The following is a 22,030-nucleotide window of genomic DNA, read 5'->3' as shown; positions in this document are numbered from 1 at the left end:
ATTTCAACGTGTAACGACCCGGATTTTTCCGATCGTTTTACACTTATAAGATTAATATTTACATAAATTAAACCTTACCAACATGATAAGCAATCCAAATTGTTGAGACTTATGTTTTTGAAAAGAGTTTTACACAACGTTTGACCGTCTAGTTTGACCGATGATATCACGAACTATATAACATATGATAATTATACGTTTGTGTATATATAGGTATATATACATATTTAACATGATTTATGGATGTTTTAATATCTCATTTTGTATTAATAACAATAAGTTATAAGTATATTTTGAAACTACTAACTTAAGTTTTCAAAACGATAACCATACGTAACGTTATTTGACATAAATACTTATAACATATAATGTTTATACATATATCGTATATGTAATGTATTTAATCACTTTTAAGGACTTAAATACATAAAACAATATAAGTATATTCACAAAAGATAGCTATATTTGAATTCTCATTCCATTTTTCACAAGATTTCTATACGTATATCTAGAGTATATGTACTCGTATCATACCTAGCTTCTATACGTATTTACTATTGGTATATACACATCAAATCACCACCAACCAGCCCTTGTTCATGCCTTATGTATAAGGTAACTACTTTTGTTATCTAGTATGACAATTTCACATGATTAAAAGATTTTTTCACAAAATTACAAACTTATACACCTTTTACACCACCATTTATACTCCATTCCATTTTCATTTTACTACACATTTCCTTTAACTAAAACACACTCTTTTAAGAAAGAAAAAAATCCCTTAAACACTCCAGCAAATTTTCATCATGAACTAGCTTCAAAAACAACATTTAAACATCATAAGAAAATCCTTTCAAGAACACTTCAAAAATTCTTCCAACTATACAAGTTTACTTCCAATCTTTCATCCAATTTCATCACCCTTTTAGTTCTAGGTTTTCACTCCTCTTTTACAGCAATCTTGTCCAAGTAACTTGAGGTAGTAACTTTGTTCATAACCTTATTCGATTCATATATATATAGCTATCTTATTTTGTGGTATAAAATTTTAACAACAAGAACATAGTTTGAATGTTTTCAAACTTGTTTGCAAACTAAATAGATCCTTCTAACTTAACTTTTAAAATACTTCAAGACCTGTAATATAACATAAATATATGCTAATTTAACAAGGTATAACTTGGTTTTTCAAAGAACACCTTAAAAACTGTTTTTACGACGTCGGAGTGCAACCGGGGGCTGTTTTGGGTTGGATAATTAAAAACTATTTTGAACCTTGAATTGGAGGTTTATTTTCTGGAAAAATGATATTTCTTATGAATATGTTAATACATAAAAATTTCATGATTTAATTCAAAGTATAAGTATTTTTAGAAAAATAATCATTTAAGGTTGTTTACATAATGGAAAATGATTAACTTCATAAGTTTCACCAAAGTTTGACCTTTGACCTGTGATTTCGAATACAAACTAAGGTATTTACAGTTCATATTCTTAAAGAGGGACTCGAACCAAGGAAGTGGCAAGTTGAACCAACGAAAACGGAGTTGTAACGAAGAAACTATGACCAAAACAAAATCGGATATCCAAGACTAGTTTAGCCACGAAAATAATTGGAGAAAAATTAAATAAATCACATCTTTCTAAAATAACATGATATTTTATATATATGTACTCATAATTTAATTTTATATGGTTCAGGATCACCCGTAAACAATACGAGAAGATTAATCATAAGATCCCATGATTGTACGCAACACGTCATTTGACAACACCGGTACTTTATGTACGCAACACGTCATTTGACAACACCGGTACCGTGGGTCAAGATTAATCTTGACCAATACATATACGATGGGGGTTTTATTGATTTCATTGGGGGTTTATTAAACACCTAAAAATGAACCATTAAAATTGAATTACTAACATCGGACTGCTAACTACGGACTAAGGAATTATTAAAAGTATTAAAAGTATTATAAGTATATATATATGTGACGATTGTTTTAAAAAGAAAAAGTATTGATATATTATATATGGATAGGTTCGTGATATCAATCGGAGACCAAGTCGAAATTACATATCTTCAAGACAAAAGTGAGTATATAGTCCCACTTTTAAACTCTAAATATTTCGGGATGAGAATACATGTATTTTATGTTTTACGTTATGGACACAAGTAACTGAAAAATATATTCTACGTTGAGTTGTACCACTGGCATACTTCCCTGTAGCTTGGTAACTGTTATTTACAGCGGTATTGTAAACGCGAATCTTGTTGATAGATCTATCGGGCCTGACAACCCCAACCGGACTGGACGACCAGTATTCAACGGTTGCACAGTACTTCGTTTCGTGACTACACTTGGTACGGTGTAGTAAGATTTCATAATAAAGGGAATATGCGACGTGATTAAATGTTAAGTATGGTTACCAAGTGCTCAACCACTTAGAATATTTTTATTAAAATGTTTATATATGAAATCTTGTGTTCCATTGTTATAACGCTGCTAGCATCAAACCTATATATCTCACCAACTTTATGTTGACATTTTAAAGCATGTTATTCTCAGGTATGAATTAAGTCTTCCGCTGTGCATTAGCTCATGTTAAGGATACTACTTGGGACCTTTTAAGCCATGATACAAAGACGTTGCATTCGAGTCATTGGAGTTCAATAGAGAATATTAATAAGTAAATGACAGATTAGGTCATTTGGATATTATGAAATGTTAGACGAAAATGTCAAATATTGATGTAATGATAGTTTGCCTTTTAAGAATAAATGCAACGTTTGTAAAATGTATCATATAGAGGTCATGTACCTCGCAATGTTATCATATGTTATTGTATTCGTCCCTATGGATTGGGTCGGGTCGTCTCATGTGGTATCAGAGCGTTGGTCTTAGCGAACCAGGCATTGCATTAGTGTGTCTAACTGGTAGTTGTTAGGATGCATTAATGAGTCTGGACTTTGACCGTGTCTACATGTCAAAAGTTTTGCTTATCATATCTAGTCGAAAATCATCTACTTATCATCCTTAGGAATTGCCTGCTTAGTATTCTTAAGTCTAGACACGTCTTACTGCATTTAGTGCATCGATAGTGTATAGACAAAATTCGTATCCTAGCGTATCTGTTGCTATAGACATTGCCTGACGAATTTCAAAGATTCTCCGTAATTCACGGGATTTTGAGTATTATAAATACATATGTAAATTATGTATTGAAGAATACCAAACCCAACTCCTATAATCTATTCCAAACCAAAAATTCATTTCCCCGACTATACAAGATGAACTCCGCGTCCAGTTCGAATTCCTCCGACTCCGACAGCTACGCTGATATGGATTTCCATTCGGGCTCCGAAGGCAGCGTCACTGGAATAGATCAACCAATTTCTCATCATCTATTCTGGATGAATTGGGGATGGGTTCGTAGTATACTAAATTATTGGAGACAAGAAGAAGGTGATCCCTTTCACCCACCGAATTGCCCCATTGGCGACGAACCTGAAGCACTTACCGGCGAACCTGTTCGAGAAACCATTTTCTCTCTCATTTCTCGAGTATCTCGTCACGATTATATCCTATCCCATATTTCGGATCTTGTTCATTCGCTCACTCCAACCGCCAATCATCCTGGTGTACTAGCAGAAATTAACGAACTTCGCGCTCGTGTGACGGCTTTGGAGAACACGGTGCGAAGGTTACAAACACCAGCAGCAGCACCAGCAGCATAACCAGTACCGTTAACAACATCAACCTTGTAATCTTCAGTACCAGTAGCATCATCGACGTCAACAGCATCATCAGCATCAACACCAACCGTATCATTACCACCACCAACAATCACATCCGCACCACGTACCTCAACATCATCATCTGAACTTCGAATATGATCTTTGTTCTACATATCATTCTACACCGATTACCTCTTCTTTACGTATCGTTCTTCGTTCGACATGACGATTATGTAATCTCTAATGTTTTGGAGATTATGTAATCTAGTAATAACGATAAATCAAATGAGTTGAATATTTTATTGACTCATTAAATTCATAGTTACATCCGAAGAAAATATATATGCAAATATATTTTCATAAAGATTGTAATTAAAAATTTCTTTCGTACAAACGGTTAATGATGAAAATATTTTAACGGGTGGGTAGTACCCAAGGAATATTTAGAATTCACATTAACAAGTTACACTGTACATTCTTCGAATCTGATTCAACGATCATTTATTATCCTACTTACAATTACCGATATACGTATCCGTTCACCCCAGATTAACCATTTCCATTTAAATTTCATATTTGGATTTTTTACCTATCCGAATCTAACAAGTGGCATAATGAAGAAACATTGGCAAAATAAAAATTGTTAGAAACAGATGAATTAATTAATTGAAATTGTGATAGGATTACACGCTAACTGTTCCGGCTAACTGTTCCCAGCTAACTGATTAATATTTAATTTATCGCAATTTACATTCTTGTAATTTTAATTTCTGTACTTTACATACCGTCGGGACACATGTACAACAACACGTCGGATTAATTCTGAGACAACACGTTGTATAATGGGTCATGATATATATTTATTTATTTTACGCATTTTAAATAACGGGACACGTATACAAGGTTTCGACTTATCATATTGACCCATCTATATATATATTTCGGAACAACCATAGACACTCTATATGTGAAGGTGGGAGTTGACTATACAGGGTCGGAGTTGATTCCAAAATATATATATACTTTGAGTTGTGATCGACACCGAGACCGGTACACGGGTCACGATACGTATTAAGTAATTCGAATATTATATATTTAGTTCATATATGAATTTATTGAACCATTGGACAATCGGACTATTAGGACTGCTAACTTTGGACAATTAAAAATGAGTTAAAATGATGATTATTACATATGAAACTAAACAATCCTTCAAGTTTGCCACTTGATTCTATTTTAAACCTCATTTGTATCTTGACGATTACAATTCACATTCACAACTTTTCATGATTCTTGAAAACATCTCGATCGAGAAGTTGAACCAGTCGCACCTCGTCTACGGAAGAAAGATTTATGCATACAGTTATGCACCTGAAAATTTTCGAACTCGAAGTTATAGTTAAAACGTATCCGCATCGAATTCCTTATCATCCATTAGCAAAAACAATCACGCGATTCCTTTTCAATTAACTAATTTTGTCACAGCTCCACTTCGATATCTCAGTAAGACTACTCTTATTACAATCTCGATATATATATATACGTTGTTCTTTAGCCATCGTTACCGGAGAACCTTTTATATTCCATCATATTACCATCAGCGTTTAATCATCTAAAAATACAATTCTCCTTAAACCATCTTGGTTTGATAACCAAAGACCCAGATCCGATAACTTTGAAAATACTAACGAAGCAGCATGTTGTAGAAGGTCTTAATGACCAAAAGTTGATGATAAAAGAAGGAAGTGTTAGGAACGCTCGATAGAAAATTGGTACTGAAAACCGGATTGAGCAAACCATGAAGGAGACTCTGAACAAGTTACAAGGACTAAACTTGTACATAAAGAATTATGACGATTCTGTAGCAAACACCTTGCTTCTGAATCTAAACCCTTACGGGTCAATCTTCATCATCATCCTTCGACATTAGAAATTCCAAGATATTATCATATCTTTCATTATAAATATCCTCAATATTTCTGAATATATTTTCACCACTATCCTTATCTGAAATCATTTATCTCTCTGTAATATCTGCGTTACAATATAAAGGAAACCGTGTTAGTTTCTAAATCCTTCAAGTTTAAAATAGGAATGTTCTGAAGCAGTGTTGGGAACTGATGCATGAATTAGTATAATATAATGAAACTTGATCAACTTCATTATATTACAGTAAGCATGTTAAGTTTCTAATGGAATGTGATGATTCACAGTACCGTCATCATGTGCCATGTTACACGGCTTTTACATTCTATCCAATTCCGAAACGTATTAAGAACAAATCATCTTGATAGTTCTATTTTCCTGGATATTCTGGTAATTTGACAAATCAAAATCGTGCCATTACCATTCCTTTCTTAGAGCATTAGCTATGTTCATTCCGAATTTTACACCTACGAATTCCGAACTATTGATCGCTTTACTCAAGGACGGGAAGAAGAAACGAAGGGACAAAGTCCCAAAATAAAAATTGGGGTATAGATCACAGCAAATAGGAGAGAGTATTAACTATGGATGACAATGATTATGGAAAACAGAAGCAGGAGCATCGAAATATAAGGAAAGATATAAAACTCAATAACCACCCAGAAACTACAAACCGTGTATATCAATACGTATGGCGACGTAAAGACACGGGAGAATTAGAAACATTATAATTCCAAGAAAATCATAAAAGTGAATAGATTCTTCTAGCGGTAGATGAAAGAGAAGAATGAAAGATATGAAAGTTAGAAGTATAACAAAAATCAGAACGGGATGAAGCATTTTAAAGGATACCTTAAGGTATGAATTAGAGGAGGAAGAGTAAGAGATGTGAGGTATGGAAATAAGAAAGGGAAGGAGGTGGATTTATAGTGAAATATCCGACAAAGAAATCGAAACAGATTATCGCATTAAATCAAAGGAGATCCTGTTTTCTAAATCATCGAAGAACCAAATCTTATTACATAAGATTTTCTTTAAATCCCTTAAATTCTGGAAATCAATCCTAATCTCGACATCGGTTAAAGCAATTCCATATTCACTCATTTCATTCTTTTGTGATAGCTTCACTCGTACGCTTCACATGATCGAATCGTTTTATCCATATCTTCCAATAATGATAAAACTCTATTAATACCTCATATTCGTCATGAAAACATTCCTATTGTTATTTATGACAACCTCTACCAAATTTCGGGACGAAATTTCTTTAACGGGTGAGTACTGTAACGACCCGGATTTTTCCGATCGTTTTACACTTATAAGATTAATATTTACATAAATTAAACCTTACCAACATGATAAGCAATCCAAATTGTTGAGACTTATGTTTTTGAAAAGAGTTTTACACAACGTTTGACCGTCTAGTTTGACCGATGATATCACGAACTATATAACATATGATAATTATACGTTTGTGTATATATAGGTATATATACATATTTAACATGATTTATGGATGTTTTAATATCTCATTTTGTATTAATAACAATAAGTTATAAGTATATTTTGAAACTACTAACTTAAGTTTTCAAAACGATAACCATACGTAACGTTATTTGACATAAATACTTATAACATATAATGTTTATACATATATCGTATATGTAATGTATTTAATCACTTTTAAGGACTTAAATACATAAAACAATATAAGTATATTCACAAAAGATAGCTATATTTGAATTCTCATTCCATTTTTCACAAGATTTCTATACGTATATCTAGAGTATATGTACTCGTATCATACCTAGCTTCTATACGTATTTACTATTGGTATATACACATCAAATCACCACCAACCAGCCCTTGTTCATGCCTTATGTATAAGGTAACTACTTTTGTTATCTAGTATGACAATTTCACATGATTAAAAGATTTTTTCACAAAATTACAAACTTATACACCTTTTACACCACCATTTATACTCCATTCCATTTTCATTTTACTACACATTTCCTTTAACTAAAACACACTCTTTTAAGAAAGAAAAAAATCCCTTAAACACTCCAGCAAATTTTCATCATGAACTAGCTTCAAAAACAACATTTAAACATCATAAGAAAATCCTTTCAAGAACACTTCAAAAATTCTTCCAACTATACAAGTTTACTTCCAATCTTTCATCCAATTTCATCACCCTTTTAGTTCTAGGTTTTCACTCCTCTTTTACAGCAATCTTGTCCAAGTAACTTGAGGTAGTAACTTTGTTCATAACCTTATTCGATTCATATATATATAGCTATCTTATTTTGTGGTATAAAATTTTAACAACAAGAACATAGTTTGAATGTTTTCAAACTTGTTTGCAAACTAAATAGATCCTTCTAACTTAACTTTTAAAATACTTCAAGACCTGTAATATAACATAAGTATATGCTAATTTAACAAGGTATAACTTGGTTTTTCAAAGAACACCTTAAAAACTGTTTTTACGACGTCGGAGTGCAACCGGGGGCTGTTTTGGGTTGGATAATTAAAAACTATTTTGAACCTTGAATTGGAGGTTTATTTTCTGGAAAAATGATATTTCTTATGAATATGTTAATACATAAAAATTTCATGATTTAATTAAAAGTATAAGTATTTTTAGAAAAATAATCATTTAAGGTTGTTTACATAATGGAAAATGATTAACTTCATAAGTTTCACCAAAGTTTGACCTTTGACCTGTGATTTCGAATACAAACTAAGGTATTTATAGTTCATATTCTTAAAGAGGGACTCGAACCAAGGAAGTGGCAAGTTGAACCAATGAAAACGGAGTTGTAACGAAGAAACTATGACCAAAACAAAATCGGATATCCAAGACTAGTTTAGCCACGAAAATAATTGGAGAAAAATTAAATAAATCACATCTTTCTAAAATAACATGATATTTTATATATATGTACTCATAATTTAATTTTATATGGTTCAGGATCACCCGTAAACAATACGAGAAGATTAATCATAAGATCCCATGATTGTACGCAACACGTCATTTGACAACACCGGTACTTTATGTACGCAACACGTCATTTGACAACACCGGTACCGTGGGTCAGGATTAATCTTGACCAATACATATACGATGGGGGTTTTATTGATTTCATTGGGGGTTTATTAAACACCTAAAAATGAACCATTAAAATTGAATTACTAACATCGGACTGCTAACTACGGACTAAGGAATTATTAAAAGTATTAAAAGTATTATAAGTATATATATATGTGACGATTGTTTTAAAAAGAAAAAGTATTGATATATTATATATGGATAGGTTCGTGATATCAATCGGAGACCAAGTCGAAATTACATATCTTCAAGACAAAAGTGAGTATATAGTCCCACTTTTAAACTCTAAATATTTCGGGATGAGAATACATGTATTTTATGTTTTACGTTATGGACACAAGTAACTGAAAAATATATTCTACGTTGAGTTGTACCACTGGCATACTTCCCTGTAGCTTGGTAACTGTTATTTACAGCGGTATTGTAAACGCGAATCCTGTTGATAGATCTATCGGGCCTGACAACCCTAACCGGACTGGACGACCAGTATTCAACGGTTGCACAGTACTTCGTTTCGTGACTACACTTGGTACGGTGTAGTAAGATTTCATAATAAAGGGAATATGCGACGTGATTAAATGTTAAGTATGGTTACCAAGTGCTCAACCACTTAGAATATTTTTATTAAAATGTTTATATATGAAATCTTGTGTTCCATTGTTATAACGCTGCTAGCATCAAACCTATATATCTCACCAACTTTATGTTGACATTTTAAAGCATGTTATTCTCAGGTATGAATTAAGTCTTCCGCTGTGCATTAGCTCATGTTAAGGATACTACTTGGGACCTTTTAAGCCATGATACAAAGACGTTGCATTCGAGTCATTGGAGTTCAATAGAGAATATTAATAAGTAAATGACAGATTAGGTCATTTGGATATTATGAAATGTTAGACGAAAATGTCAAATATTGATGTAATGATAGTTTGCCTTTTAAGAATAAATGCAACGTTTGTAAAATGTATCATATAGAGGTCATGTACCTCGCAATGTTATCATATGTTATTGTATTCGTCCCTATGGATTGGGTCGGGTCGTCTCACAACGGATCCAGAATTATCTGGATTCATTGAATATAGGGTATGGTTCTTGTATTTGTCCTTGGTCTCCTTCATGATTAGCTCAATCCGCTTTCCAGTTCCAACTTTTCTGAGCTTTTCCAACATACTAATCTTTATCATCAAACTTTCGATGATTATGGTCGTTTACGGTTATCTACAGTTTCTGCTGCTTCATTCAGCTTTTTCAACATTCAGAGTATTAATTTGTGACTGAGTGCTTTTCAGAATTTCAGAATAAGAGATCATAATTCTAAAAGATAAATGTCATATATATAATTGTTGATGTAGATATGCTGTGAGTTTTCAAAGTACTGATTGCTGATTCCCGGTAATTGTTATGGCAGTTCTCGTTATAAGATGCGAATGAGTATATGATAGGGTTTCAATGAATAAATATAATGATTTGTCAGAGAGATTTAAGTCAAGAAGCAACGAGGTTGCTGGTACATCTGCTGGTAATATGGTGGAATATAAAAGAATTATCCGGTATTAAAAGGGTAATCGTATATATCAGGATTTATAGTAAGGTTACTTTGAATGAAAAGTTGAAGTTGAATTGTTGAAGCTGTGACAAAATTGGCTAATTTGGAAAGGAATTGCAAAGTTATTTTCGGTGATAACAACGCCAAAGGAGCTAGCACAGATACGTGTTAAACGTTTATACAGGTTCTGAGAATTTTTCAGGTGCATAACTATATGCGTAAATCTTTTCTTCCGTAGATGGAGCGCGGTTGATTCATCCTACCGATTGAGGTGTTTTCAAGAATCATGAAAGGTTTGAACGCAGATTGTAATCGTCAAGATATTAATGAAGTTTAGAATGAAATCAAGTGGCAAACTTGAAGAATTGTTTAGTTTCATATGTTATAATCAATATTTTAATTCATTTTAATTGTCCAATGTTGATAGTCCACATTTAGCAGTCCAATATTTCATATATAGCTTGATATATAATATTCGAATTAATTAATATATATCGTGACCCTGGACATGTCTCAGACTCGATCACAACTCAAAGTATATATATTATTTGAGAATCAATCCTCAACCCTGTATAGAGAACTCAATCATTACTGCATATAGAGTGTCTATGGTGATTCCAAATAATATATATAGATGCGTCGATATGATATGTCAAAACCTTGTATACGTGTCCCGATATTTAAAGTGCGTATAATAAATAACAGAAATTAAATGACGATAACTAAAACTGCGAGAATGTAAATTGCGATAATTAAATTCCGATAAATAAAGTGTAATTAGTTAACTGGGAACAATTAGCTCGGAACAGTTAGCGTGGATTCTTAACAAAATTTCTCATAGTTAATTTGTTTGTTTCTAACAAATTTTATTTTGTCAAATGTTTCCTTCATTATGCCACTTGATTTTTGATAAATCAAAATCTAAATATGAAATTGGATAAATATGGTTATTCTGTGGTGAATCAGATTCGTATATCTGTGATGTAAGTAGGATGGTAATTGACCGCTGAATCAGGTTCGAAGAATGTACAATGTAACTTATTAATGTGAAATCTGAATATCCCTCGGGTATTACCTAGCCGTTAAATATTTTCACAATTAACACTTTGTACGAAAGAAATTTTAATTACAATCTTTATGAAAATATATATACATATATATTTTCTTCAGATATAGTCGTGAATTTAATGAGTTAATGTGATATTAATCTCATTTGGTTTACCATTAGAACAAGAATATATAATTTCTAAAACATTAGAGATTACATAATCGTCATGTCGAACGAAAATAAAATAGATAGAACGATACGTAGAACAATGATTATACTCGAGGTACAGAATGAGATGTCGAAGCTGGTGATGCGGATGTTGTTGGTGGTGGCACTAATATTGTTGGTGCTAAGGTTGGTGATGTTACTGGTGTTGGTGATACTGTTGGTGCCTGCAAATTGTGTACCGTGCTCTCTAAAGTTAACACTCGAGCTCGAAGTTCTTTAACTTCTTCTACTAACCCTGGTTGGTTATCAGTGTGAGGTAGAGATCGGATATCTTCTCTAGTTCCGTTAATGGTAGTCTCAAGACGAAAAATTCTGGCAAAAAGGGTATAAACGGTGTTGCGAACAGGTTCGCCGGTGAGCGGGTCGAGTACTCCAAGGTTAGGTGGTAGATTCGATTCATGATATGGAGTACCTTCTTCCTTTCTCCATAGGGTGAGTATGTCGCGAACCCACCCCCATTTTCTCCAGTAATCACGGTAGTTGATTGGTTGGTGTGCTCCTATCACACTGTCTTCGGAGTCAGAGGAACTTTGTCGATTCGTAGAGGCCATCTTACACGATCTCAGGAAAGATTTTTTTTTTTTTTTTTTTTTTTTTGGTATGAAGAGTTTAGTGACAGCAATTGATAGTTGGATGGTATTCTCAATGCATAATTTGCATAGATATATATAGTACCAGGATCCCTTAAATTAAGGAGAAATTTACGAGAGATATCAGGCAAGGTCTACAGTAACAGATACGCTAAGATATGAATTGTCAGATACGCTAAGATATGAAATTTGTCTGTACACTATTCATGCAGTCAATGCAGTAACACGTGTCTAGACTATGAATAATGAGTAGGTAATTTTCCTAAGGATGATAAGCAGATGATTTCCGACAAAAATGATAAGCAAAACTTTTGACATGCAGACACGGTCGAAGTCCAGACTCACTAATGCATCCTAACGACTTCTCAGTCAGACACACTAATGCAGACCTAGTTCACTAAGACCACCGCTCTGATACCAACTTTGAAGACCCGTCCTAATTCATCCGAACGAAGTCCATATCGATTATAAACGATTCACAACAGTTGATTACATCGCGAGGTACTTGACCTCTATATGATACATTTTACAAACATTGCATTCGTTTTTGAAAAGACAATCTTTCATTACATCAAAAGTTGACGGCATGCATACCATTTCATAACATATCTAACTATAATTGACTTAATAATAATCTTGATGAACTCGACGACTCGAATGCAACGTATTTTGAAATATGTCATGAATGACTCCAAGTAATATTTTGAAATTGGGCAAATGCACAGCGGAAGACTTCTTTCATGCCTGAGAATAAACATGCTTTCAAGTGTCAACCAAAAGGTTGGTGAGTTCATTAATTTAACATAAATAATCATTTCATAATTTTAATAGACCACAAGATTTCATATTTCCATTTCTCATAAACATACGTCCCATGCATAGAGACAAAAATATCATTCATATGGATTGAACACCTGGTAACCGACATTCACAATATGCATATAAGAATATCCCCATCATTCCGGGATCCTCCATCGGACATGATATAAATTTCGAAGTACTAAAGCATCCGGTACTTTGGATGGGGCTTTTTGGACCCGATAGATCTATCTTTAGGATTCGCGTCAATTAGGGTGTCTGTTCCCTAATTCTTAGATTACCAGACTAAAAAGGGGCATATTCGGTTTAATAATCCAGCCATAGAATGTAGTTTTAAGTACTTGTGTCTATTTCGTAAAACAGTTATAAAAGCAGCGCATGTATTCTCAGTCCCAAAAATATATATTGCAAAAGCATTTAAAAAGGGAGCAAATGAAACTCACACATATAAATATTGTAAAACAGTTAATAAAGCATTTGCATGTATTCGCAGTTCAAAATGTATTTCAAAAGCATTTAATAAAACAGTTGTAAAAATAGCGCATGTATTCTCAGTCCCAAAAATGTAAAGAGTAAAAGGGAGCAAATGAAACTCACCTAATGTATTTTGTAGTAAAAATACATATGACTATATTGAACAACGGAACAATGCAGGGTTGGCCTCGGATTCACGAACCTATATCATTTGTTTATTTATTAAGACATATAATCGTAATATAGTAACATTATATATTTTTAGTTATGTATTAAGTTCAATATTTATATACACTTTTATTAATACTTATAATATATTATTATGCTTATTTGATATATAATTTAGTTAGCGTTATATCAATATCAATAATATCATATCATAATATTAAGCAATATTAGTATAATTATGTAACAAATATATTTGTATATAAATTTCTTTTGTTTGTAAAGTAATAGTTATTGTAATAATAGTACTAATAATACTAATGATAATTATAATACTTTTAGATATAATCCCAATGATAATAATTATATTCTTTATAATAACAATAATACTAAAAGATCAATAATCTTGTATTAGTAGTAATAACAATAATAATAAGAATATTATAATACTAATAATAATAACAATGACAATAATAATAATAATCATATTTGTAATTTTAATTATGATAAATAATAAATGGTAACTAATAATAATAATAACTATACTACTTGTATTAATAACAATCACTAATAATAACAATAATTATGACGATAATAATAATGACAATAATAATAATGATAATAATAATAGAAATGTTAGATGACTACCTCATAATAATGGAGTTTAAAAAGAAATGCCACCAGTGGGTCTCGAACCCGAGACCTCCTACTCACACCCAATACACCTTAACCACTCAGCTATGCTTGTTTTCCTGAATTTGATCCCTTTCAATTAGTTATAACCCATATTATCTTTACTCCCTAATTCATCTTCTTCCTCCTCAATCCAAACCATCCCAACAATACAAATAACTAATATAACGAAATACTATATTTGTCTAATACTTGTAATCAACCATAGAAGAAAAAAAAAATATGATCTTGATAGTAAAAAAAAAATTAAAAATATCCAGCACAGTAGCTGTCGTCGCTGGGTTTAAAAAAAAAAATGATTTTCGATATCCATCACTTAATACTCTATGATCATAAGATAAAATAGTTTGATAATCGTATCTAGAAACTATTTAAATCATCAATCGAATTTGAAACGTAACAAATAGCTTGAATTCATTCGAAGAACAAAAGTTGACTTTTTAGAAAAATTACCTTTGACTTCGAAATTGAAACTTGATACTTGGAATTGGAACTTGAAATTTTGCAGGTAGAATCACGACATGAATTAGATCCCTTCTGCATTTTTAGTTTTTGCAATATGATTTGAATTCGAATTATGAATAAAAAGTGAAACGTGCAGAGCAGTCTTCTTTTTTTTTTTTAATGAAGGTGGACAAACAAATGAATTCATTTCCAATATATGGCTGATCAAATAGTGATATGAATTGGAACTCGAAAGAATATTCTTGCCAAGAAGATGAGACAAAAAAATTAATAAAGCAGATGGGGAAAGCTAACAAATTTGTACCAAATATCTGTCCTTAATTTCTTTTGAGTTTTTGTTTTGTTCAGTAAAGGATTGACAACATGAGATGGCTAATCGATTTATAGAGAAAAAAATATATTCGACACTGGTTCACGAGTACACAGAAAACAGATTAATAAATATAACTGATTGTGATATGTATGTTTTATATACACGTGTGTATGGTATATATATATATATATATATATATATATATATATATATATATATATATATATATATATATATATTTATATATATATATCTTATACTTAACATAAGTAATTATTAAATATCTTAATAATAATAACACTTTTACTTATTAATAATAATAACAATAACTTTTATATTACCCTAAAAATATTAATAACAACAGTGAAATTTCTTTTAAGTATAATGTTTTTAATAATATTAATAATAATAATAATTTTTATAGTAATGAGAGTAACAATATTGATATAAAATTTTATTTTAACTAGTCATTAAAAATATTACATATTATTGTTTATGAAATTTTTATAATTATGTAACAACTCATATTAAGTAGTAACTTTTTATATGTATATATATATCTAGGTACTTCAACGGCTATATATTTAATTATGTTTTTAAATACCAAGTAAATGAATGTATTAATTAAATATATTGAAACAATTAATCTCAGAGTATAACATTCAATAGTTTATTAGTATTGACAAATTATGCACATTCAATCTACTCTCTATATTTAAATGAGCAATTTTAAATAACAAGTTTAAGTTTTATTTCGTAACAAACTAAATCGTATGATAGTTTATTAGTATATTTAGTTTATAATATATAATTTATTTACATGCATAGTTGTCTCTTTTTATTATTTATTGATTCGTGAATCGTTGGAATTGGTCGCGAGTTGAATGAATCCATATAAACAGTTCAAAATTTATGAGACTCAACATTTCAGACTTTGCTTATCGTGTCGAAATCAATAAAGATTAAGTTTAAAATTTGGTCGGAAATTCCCGGGTCATCACACAGCGCATGTATTCTCAGCCCAAAAATATATATAAAAAGGGAGTAATGAAACTCACCATACTGTATTTTGTAGTAAAAATACATATGTCATTTATTAAATTTAGGTTTGGCCTCGGATTCACGAACCTATATCATTTATATATATTAACACATATATTTGTAATCTAACAAATTGATTATATCTTAAATTACATGTTATATATAGTTATTCGTTAAAATGATAGTTTTGATAATAATGATTTACTAATAATAATAATAATAACTTTATTGATAATGATAATACTAATAAAAATGATAATGATAATCTTTAATAATAATAATAAGTTATTTTATTTTTATAATGAAAACAATAATATTGATAGTAATACTTAATAATAATAATAATAATAATAATAATAATAATAATAATAATAATAATAATAATAATAATAATAATAATAATAATAATAATAATAATAATAATAATAATAATAATAATATTGAGTAATAAGTAAACTACCTCAAAGAAGTAGTCCTTAAAAAAATGCTCAAGTCCGGGTTTGAACTTGCGACCTCCCGCTAACCCTATAACAACCTAAACGTTTACGGTTCATCATCATAAATCATAACCCCTTCTTACCATTATCACATCATTATCTTAAAATCATCATCATCTATCACTATAATCATCGTCATCAATCATTTAACATAATCGTATTTATCACCATTTTGTGCACCTCATCATCATCTTAATAGCATCTAACTAGCCTCTCGATTTTCTTATGATACATGTTATTTATTCGTCTCAAGATGATCTCGGCCCAAACTAGGAAACCAAACAACTAACTCGTTTTATTTTCCATTGTGTATTCAAAATTACTCTCTTCACAGTTATCATCTCAATCATCCTAAAATCATTCCATAATCAATACCGTCATCGTCATAATTAGTATCTATACATTTATCTTTATCACCACACCGAATCATCATTCGTTCGTAACTATAATTCATTTATCATTATCATAACCTCATAACCCCATCATCATTATTAACTCTGTTGGGTCTCGGCCTAGTAACATTAATAAAAACACGGCCCAAGTCTAATGAGCAGGCCCAGTTTCTTTAACAGCCCAATATGATCACACATTATAGTTTTCGGCCCATCTATACTAACCACGGCCCAAATAGTAATTAATTAAGTCCCCATATTTAATTAGATCTCGGCCCAAGATGTTATGCGGTGGTCTAATAGTTAAAAAAAAAAATCCCGTGACATATATGATTAATAGGGATTGTGGGGTTCACTGGAAGAATAAAATCAATAAACACATCCTTATCTTCTTGTAAAGTTCATCATCCACTATCAACTTTCATTATCATTCAACATATATTTTTTTGTGGATTTGACAGAAATAGAAATGGAACAGCACTGCAGTAGCAGCTCTATTAAACCAGAAACAGAAGTATACAGCTACAGTTTTCGAGTGTGTGTATAGGTCTGTTGAACGGAACAGTAACCGGTGAGTATACAGTAACAATTTCAGGTTTGGTGATAGTTTATGGTTTGTTTCAATGGTTGTGAGGTGCACGACAGAAAAGAAGGAAAAATGGATGTTGGTTCGAATAGGAATAGAAAACTGAAGTAATTGCAAGTATGTTTTGTTAGTGTTCATGGTGATCACGAGAAAAAAAATATATATACATGGAGAGAGAGTAGAGAGAGACTAAACTTAGTTCGATGAGGGTATTGGTAGTGGTTGTAGGTGTGGTGTTGGTTGGGTTCATGGGTTATAATCGAAAACAATTGCGGCTGCAACCAATAAGTCGAATGATAATGATTTGGTGTGATAATTATGTTCTTGAACCGAAAGCAACCCTAGTTGGACCATGGTTCAATTAGTAGTATTGAACAATAAAAGTTATGGTTTGGTTCCATTATAACCGAACAGAAAACCAAGAATTGTAGCAGTGATACACGAGTAACAGGATATTTGATGACTGTTGTTGGTGGAGAGCAAAAGAAAGATGATGAGGTGTTGGTTTTAGAAGGCTGGAAAATAGAAACCAGGTGGTGTTAAGGTTGAAGATGATGGTAGTTTTGCACGTAGCAGCAGCCTGGTTCCATCTTGTAATTTGTAGACTAAAAAGCAGCAGACCCAAACAATAACAATTTGCAAATTATTGGTGTTGTGGTGTTCGTTGATGATGCGTGGCTGTTGAGCAGAAAAGCAGAAGCAATAGCGTGATTGATCGATGAAGATAGTAGTTGGGTTTACGATGAATGTTTGCAGGTGCGTACAGCAGTAGCAGAAAATGGATAAAGCAGGAAGATTATACGATCCCAAGTAGAAGAAACGACATAGGATGAGATGGTGTCGCCTAAGATATCTATCTGTTAGTGAATCTGTGATTTTTGTGAGAGAAAAACTGAATTAAAATGTAATAAAGAGGTGAGTGAGATAGTTTAGATATTAATAATGCATGTGGGGTGATCATCACGTGAATAAGCACTCAAATGGGTTCCATTTGAAAAGTTGTCAATTTAAATTCATATTACACCCGTGAACTTCTTTGTTTTGTTTAGTGACTCAAAAGGCAAAAGAAAGAAACAAATATAATATAAAAATAATTATAATAATATAATAAACTCAATTGCATTCAAAACGTGCACAGAGACTAGTAGCCGAAACAAGTAGGATATTTATAGGGTGATTGATGGTGATCTTTGTCAAACAAGAAGTGTGGTATTTGCTTAGGTTGGTTCTCAACACACAACAAGTCACGTAGCATCTATAGTGCTTATGATAGGTGATCGAACAAAGGTTTGAGTTGCGAAACAGAAATATAATAATAGTATCGAATAGTTGATCGATCATGGTGGTTGTTTTGATGTGTTAATGATCAAGGTGATTAAACGAAATCATAGGTAGTTGTAATGTTGGTGATGATAACTGAAAATGGTAGCGGTTTTAAGGGGTGTTTTAAATGGTGGTTTGATGGACCTAGATGGTGGCCATTAATATAGTAATTGAATAAGTAACAAACTCTAATTTAAGGTGGCGATTGTCAAAAGAGAAATATGGAAGATGTGAGAATGGTAGAGTCAATAAATAAATAAATAAAAATTATAGATTCACTCTTAGTCGAGTTATGCATAAGTATATATATATATATATATATATATATATATATATATATATATATATATATATATATATATATATATATATATATATATATATGTATGTATCTATTTACAAATAGTGGTTCGTGAATCGTCGAGAACAGTCGAAGGTTAAATGAATATCTGAAACAGTTCAAAATTTTTGAGACTCAATCTAACAGACTTTGCTTATCGTGTCGAAATCATATATAGTTTAAGTTTAAATTTGGTCGGAAATTTCCGGGCCGTCACATACCTCGCGACGATGGTGAGCCTCTGATTATTTACGGAGATAGATGTAGTCCGAAGTTGAACCTTATTAGTTGCTTGAAGGCACAAAAGGTTATGAAGAAGGGACGTTTTGCTATTCTGGTGCATGTGAAGAAGTTAGAAACCGAGGAGAAGAGCGTTGATGATGTACGAATTGTGAACGAATTTTCCGACATCTTTCTAGAAGAGTTGCCTGGATTACCGCCGCTGAGATCAGTATAGTTTCAGATCGATCTAGTGCCAGGAGCTGCATCCATAGCTCGCGCACCTTATCGACTCACACCTTCCGAACTGCAAGAGTTGCAGAGTCAACTGCAGGAATTGCTAGACCGTGGATTTATCCAACCGAGTTCATCGCCTTGGGGCGCACCTATTTTTTTTATGAAGAAGAAGGACGGATCTTTCCGCATATGTATCGATTATCGTGAGCTGAATAAGCTGACGATTAAGAATCGATATCCTCTTCCCAGAACTGACGATCTTTTCGATCAGCTGCAAGGATCAAGCGTTTACTCTAAGATCGATTTGCGATCATGATATCACCAGTTGAGGGTGAAGGAGAGCGACATGACGAAGACTGCGTTCAGAACACGTTATGGTCATTATGAGTTTCTCGTGATGCCATTCGGTTTAACCAACGCACCTACTGTATTCATGGATCTCATGAATCGTGTATGCAAACCCTACCTGGACAAGTTCATTATCGTCTTCATAGATGATATCCTCATCTATTCCAAAAGCGAAGAAGAACATGAGCAACATCTTCGACTAGTGTTGGAACTTTTGAGACAAAAGCAACTCTATGCCAAATTCTCCAAGTGTGAATTTTGGTTGAAGGAAGTTCAATTTCTTGGACATATCCTGAGCGATCAGGTTATCAAAGTTGACCCTGCAAAGATCGAAGCTATCAGCAAATGGGAAACTCCCACTACTCCTACTCATATCCGCAAATTTTTAGGCCTCACCAGTTATTACCAAAGATTCATTGAAGGTTTCTCTCTGATTGCACGTCCTTTGACTGCATTAACTCATAAGGGGAAGAAGTTCGTTTGGGAAGCTGAGCAAGAGTCGGCATTTCAAACCCTGAAGCAGAAGTTAACCACCGCACATATCTTATCACTTCCCGAAGGCAGTGATGATTTTGTTGTGTACTGTGATGCCTCGAAAAATGGTTTTGGTGGCGTATTGATGCAAAGAACGAAGGTTATTGCTTACGCCTCTCGACAACTGAAGATTCACGAGCGAAATTACACAACGCATGATCTTGAACTTGGAGCCGTTATCTTTGCACTAAAACTGTGGAGATACTATCTTTATGGAACCAAGAGTACTATCTTCACTGATCACAAAACCCTCCAACACATTTTCGACCAGAAGCAGCTGAATATGAGATAGCGACGATGGGTCGAGTCGTTGAACTACTATGATTGTGAACTACGTTATCATCCCAGAAGGGAAATGTTGTAGCTGATGCCTTGAGCCGAAAGGAGAGAACGGTACCTCTTCGTGTCCGTGCCTTGAACATCACCATTCAGACGAATCTCAATAACCAGATCCGCGTAGCCCAAGAAGAAGCTCTCAAGGAGGGGAATATTTCTCAAGAGCACTTGAACATTCTCGTTTCTCGATTCTAGATCAAGGAGACTGGACTCTGATACTTTGCCGAAAGAATTTGGGTGCCTAGTTATGGGGATTTACGAAGCTTTATTCTAGATGAAGCCCACTAGTCAAGGTATTGAATTCATCCAGGAGCTGGTAAGACGTACCACGACCTCAAGGTTCAATATTGGTGGCCGAACCTCAAAAGGGATGTTACAGCTTATGTTGGAAAGTGTTTGACTTGTTCCAAGATCAAAGCCGAACTTCAGAAGCCGTCTGGATTACTCCAACAACCCGAAATCCCGCAATGGAAGTGGGAAGGAATAACAATGGATTTCATCACGAAGCTACCGAAGACGGTAGGAGGTTATGATACCATCTGGGTTATCGTTGACCGTCTTACCAAATCTGCTCACTTCCTAGCCATGAAGGAAACCGATACGATGGAAAGACTGGTGCAGCTATACATAAAGGAAGTTGTATCTCGCCACGGTGTACCCTTATCAATTATCTCAGATCGTGATACCCGTTTCGCTTCTAGATTTTAGCATTCTTTGCAAGAAGCCTTGGGAACTCGTCTCGACATGAGCACTGAATATCACCCGCAAACTGACGGACAAAGCGAACGAACGATTCAGACTTTGCGTTATTGATTTCGGAAAAGCTTGGGAAAAGCATTTGCCGCTAGCCGAATTCTCTTACAACAACAGTTATCATTCGAGTATTAATGCCGCACCTTTCAAAGCGTTGTATGGCCGCAAATGCCGTTCTCCTATTTGTTGGGCCGAAGTAGGTGAAAAACAACTCACCGGTCCCGAACTCGTCCATGAAACCACCGAGAAGATTGTCCAAATTCAAGCGAGACTCAAGACGACCCGTGATCGTCAGAA

This window comes from Rutidosis leptorrhynchoides, chromosome 2 (genome assembly GCF_046630445.1).
Source record: "Rutidosis leptorrhynchoides isolate AG116_Rl617_1_P2 chromosome 2, CSIRO_AGI_Rlap_v1, whole genome shotgun sequence".
Classification (NCBI taxonomy): Eukaryota; Viridiplantae; Streptophyta; class Magnoliopsida; order Asterales; family Asteraceae; genus Rutidosis; species Rutidosis leptorrhynchoides.
Note: the sequence above shows the minus strand (reverse complement) of the source record.